The sequence below is a fragment of the Lithobates pipiens genome, unplaced genomic scaffold, assembly GCF_037356315.1.
Source record: "Lithobates pipiens isolate NorthernLeopardFrog02 unplaced genomic scaffold, aLitPip1_a1.2 Scaffold_23, whole genome shotgun sequence".
In the NCBI taxonomy this organism is placed as follows: Eukaryota; Metazoa; Chordata; class Amphibia; order Anura; family Ranidae; genus Lithobates; species Lithobates pipiens.
Window position 1 is genome coordinate 298,377,053 of NW_027507785.1, and position 5,184 is coordinate 298,382,236.

Here is a 5,184-nt window from a genome sequence, read left to right on the forward strand (position 1 = left end):
GGGTAGACAGCATTTCCTCTAATTGAACTCAATTTTGGAACCATCAAGAATCCCACAGTAAAAAGAAACCAGAAGTGGAAAAAAACACTTTTGCATATGTTTTGTAATGCTAAAACAAGAAATCATCAATCATAAATTCAGACTAAGCCTATCACATGTGATTGCTAAGCACATTGAATTTCAGTTGAGATGCTGGTCTTTCTCTACAAATTTTCTCTTCAGCTCTCTAGTTTTTATATCTGACTGCTCATCTAATCCTCCCCATCTCTTATATACTGTTAAGTATCTCGCTACCTCTTTCTATCTCTTCCCCTTACCCACTTCTTCATCTTGTTCTCCTCCTTCCCTATGCTCCCTCTCTCTCTCTTTTCTCTTATTTTCTGTCTCTTGTTACCTCTTTCTTTAACCTTCCTCTCTAATTTCTTTCCCACTTCTCTTGCTCCCTACCTCTTTGCCTCTCTCTCCACCCTCCACCCTTCCTCTGTCTATCTACTTCCTTCTCTCTCTTCCTCCCTCTTACCATCTACCTCTTTTTAAATAAACCCCACCCATCTCTCTACCTCTCTATTTCCTTTTCTCCTCCTCTCTCTACTTCTTTCTCCCCTCCCTCTACTACTCCTTTCTTGCCTCTTTCTCTTTCCTTTCTAACTTCCTCCCTTTATTTGTCTTTCACTCCCCTCTCTTTCTCTATCCTTTTCTATTACATCCGTTTCCTTATAGTCCTTTCTTTTTCTCTCTCTTCCTTTTCTCACTTTCTCTCATTACCTGCCTCTTTTTAGCTCCTCCCCTACCCCAACATTTATCACTCTACCTATACCCTTTCCTTATTTTTCTATCTATTCCCCTCTGCCCCCCACATCTTCTATTTCTCTTCCACTTTGCTTTTACCTCTTCCTCTCTAGCTCACCTCTTTCACTACCTTTTTCTCTCATATCCATTTCTGTCTCTCTTTTCTATCCTTCTTTCTCTCTTCTCCATCCCACTTTCTCTCTCCCTAGTTAGGTTTACCTCTTCATCAAGCCCAGCCTCTGTCAATCAATCCCTACTCCACAGCATTTCCTTCTCGGCTTCTCCCTGTTTAGCCCTCAACCACTCCTATCTCTATTACACCTTTTTTTTTGCCTCTTCCTCTATAAATCACCCCTATCCCCCCCTTTTTTTCCCCCACATGTCTCCATCTACTTCTTTCTTTGTTATTCCCTTTCTCTACATTTTATTTCTGTCCTTCCAAGTTTCTCTTGATCTTTACCACTCTCTACCCCCTCTCTCTCTCCCTCTTCTCTTTCTTCATCCCTCCCACCACTTTTCTACTTCCTTCTTTCGCTTCCTCCCTCTCTTGTTCTACCTCCTTTTTCATCTCTCTGTGTATTTCTTTTTCTCCTCCTCTTTCTACCCCCTCTACCCCCCCCCCCCCCCATCTTTCCCTTTCTCACATTCTCCCACCTTCTTTGTTTTTCACTTCCCTTCTCTCTATACGTCTTTCTTTTGCATCCATTACTTTGTCACTTTGTTTTTACGTCTACCTCCTCGCTTGCTATTTTTTCTCTCATATTACGTAGCAGTTGGTTACCGCTAGTTACTAACATCCACCAAATCACCCTGCTGCCAGACCCCCATCTATCACCTTTGGGACAATGAGCAGTCATCTGCAGAATTTTGTTGCGTTTATTGCGGTATACAACATGGTTGGGGCAAAGGAAGATATGGGATGCCCATAGCACTTATTGAATTGTTATCACGTTTGTAGAACATTGATTACCAGCTTTAGCCCTGAAAAATGATGTAATTTTAACATTCACAGTCTATTTCCTCTGCATATCTCCACTGCAGACTATTGCTCTTCTTCCTCTGCACTCACTCCTGCAGATTATCACTCCTCTAGATTCCTCTCTTCTTGTACAAATCCTCTACTGCAAAACTGTTAGATTCCTGTTGCTTCACTTCCAGTAAGACAAGAAGGGATCATTTTGAATAACCCCAGCTTTCTGGCTGTACTTTGTTACTGTACTAAAGTCTCTTAATGGTGTAGCTTGAGCAAATCAATAAGCCAGAGGCATACAATACCTCTCCACGGTATCTCAGTGAATTTGGTAGCTACACAGTCTCTTGAATGATATTACCAGAGTGCTTTACCAGGCCAGAGACACTCGGTACCTCTCCCCGATGGTCTAGTATGTGGTAATAAGCGGACTACTATTCCCAGCCGGTCCATAACTGCAAATGCTGCGTTCCCTGGCCACGGTATTCTGCACTACTCTAAACAATTATCCTATTGTTTCTTTCACACTGACCTTCTCCAAAGGGAAAGTTCTGTGTTCCCCAGTCACAGAACTGTGTTCTACTCTCATCAGTCCTACTGTTGCTTCTTCTTCACTGATCTTCTCCAAAGTGCAAGTTCTGTGTTCCCTGGTCACAGCAGCTAGACACCAACTCCATGGTGAAGATCTTTATTCAGGAATACATCCTAGCAGCTCCCCCATCCCTCCGTCACACTCAGCACGTGGGGACGCCCTGTTGCAGCTACCCAAAACTCCATTCTCTCTTTTCCTGCACCATCATAAAAACCCTTAGCAGCATGTGACCCCAGCTTATATGGGGGGCTTGCCCCCTGCCAATACAGAACGGTAATTGGTCAGAGCTCCTCACATGAGCTGCCTGCCACTCAAATGTCATGTCCAACCTGTGTTCCAGAACAATCTTCCTGAAATCTTCCTGAAGCCCCCCCTTCCCCAAGGCACCCCCCCATGTTGAGGGCACGCGGCCTGGTAGGGCTCAGGAGGGGGCGCTCGCTCGCCCCCCTTTCCTGGCCGGCCGGGTAGCGTGCTCGGACAAGGGTCTGTTGTGGACTTGGGGGGGACCCCCACGCCGATTTTTTTCGGCGTTGGGGTTCCCCTTTAAGTCCATACCAGGCAGCGGGGCCAGTGACGTCTCCGTCGCGGGCCCTGCCTACCTGGATACCCGCTCGAAATGAGCGGACTTTTCTCCGGGTGGGAAAAGTCCGCTCATTTCAAAAGTACGGCGGACTGGCACACACACGGGCGGATTGTCCGCCCAAATGCGAGTCCGACGGACTGTATTACGGAAATTCCGAAATACTTAGTCCGCCAGACTGCACGCTGAAAAAGTCCACTGAAGCCCACACACGAGCGGACTGTCCGCTGAAATGTGTTTCGGCGGACTAAGTAGGCCAGACAGTCCGCCCGTGTGTACGCGGCTAAAGACTGTGTGTGTTATTAGAGTACCATTTCAAAATAATGCTGTTTTAGTTAAAGTGGTGTTGCCATTTAAAAAAAGAAATAAAAGTCAGCAGCTACAAATACTGCAGCTGCTGACTTTTAATAAATGGATACTTACCTGTCCCAGGGTCCAGAAATGCGGAGGATCAAAGCCACACTCATCTCCCACTCCATTTGGCAGCGCTGGCATTGTAACTGTGGGCGCCCGGCTGTGGATTCACAGCCGGGCACCCACTGCACATGAGCAAGCGGCGCCGCGTGCCGCCGTGATTAGCCGTGCAATCATCTGGGACATGTGAACAGTTGACAAGAGGGAGGGGGCAGAGCTGAGCCCTTCCTGCGCCGAGGGGAAGGAGGCAGACTACGAGGGACCCCCTAGCAACAGCTATTTAGAGGTGAGTTAAAAAAAAATTCCAAATGTTTTATTTTATTTTATTTTTTTAGGAACATTCATGATTTGTTTTTGTTTTTTGTTTTTTTGAGTGCAACTCCACTTTAAGCCAAAGGTCATTTAAAGAGTCATTGTAATCATTTCTATTTCTCTCTATCTACCATGTCTATGTCTCTCCTTCTCTGCATCTCCCTTTCTGTCTCTCCCAGTTTCTTTACCTCTCTCTACCTCCACCTCTCTCTCTCTCTCTCTCTCTCTCTCATCTGTCACAGGAGCTGTTCTCTGGCCAAACAAAAATTACTAACTGGATATTGTCCAATCCAGAAATGTAAAATTGAACTAAATTGCTTGTCGGCAGAAACACTGCCCATTGTTAAAGCCAAATAAATATTTTTTATGGCTTGTTCAGGGACCGTCATTTTAGCCGCTTTCATGCACGGTGTAAGCCTGGATCTGTTCTGCATTGCAGGAGATGGGGAAACCAAAATGCTATGTTACCCACGCCAAAGCGTAAAGATAGAGATAACGAAACACAATATCATGCAGATGTTGGAGAAATCTTATTTATGATGTGCACCAACATGTTGGGTGCATATATTACCTTATTACCTTTTTTTTTGTTCTGGGAAAAAAGTCAAAGTAAAAAAATATTCTGTTTACAAGTTGTGTGCTGGTTGGTAATTTTAAACAGATGGGTTGACACAGTTCATTGTGCACAGATGGAAAATGATGTGTGCAAGTACAGTATATGTGTAAGCGTGTATATACTGTGAGAATCTACTGTATAGAAAGATAGATATGGATGTAAATAGGCAGGCAGATACGAGATAAACATGCAAGATAAATAGACAGAAGTAGAAGCCAGAGGTGGGATACAGGTCACTGGTTATAATAGACTATACTGATGGATAATTTGGACTGTAGCAGCATGTTTTTCCAGTGTCAAAAAGGATTTTTTGTGGAAGAGAATAAATTCCTTTTCTGTTTCTTGTTCAAAGCTTGAGATTTCTCATGGGCACCACCACAGTTAAGGGATAATTCCTGCATAGGCAAAACATAAAAAGAAGGATCCCCACATCCAATAAAAATTAAAAAAAGAGCTCTGGCTGGTTTAGTAAACTACAATATATTTCCAAAAGTATTGAGACACCTGCCTTTACATGCACATGAACTTTAATGCCATCCCGGTCTTCGTCTGTAGGACTTAATATTGAGTTAGCCAACCCTTTGCATCAATAACAGCTTCAACTCTTCTTGGAAGGCCGTCCACAAGGTTTAGGAGTGTGTCTATGGGATTGTTTGACCTTTCTTCTAAAAACACATTTGTGAGATCAGGCACTGAAGTGGATGATATCAGAAAAATTGTAGTTTATGATGACATCTTTGAAAAATTTGCTTATTCTTCTTTAATCTCAAGGTCTCTCGAAAGTCACATCATTGTTAATGTCTACATAATTATTGTCAACATCCTGAGGACTGGGTAATCCAGTGATGTTACCTCTGTGTCATTGGTTATCATCCTCATCATACTTAGCTACCCGCGCTTGACCAATTATT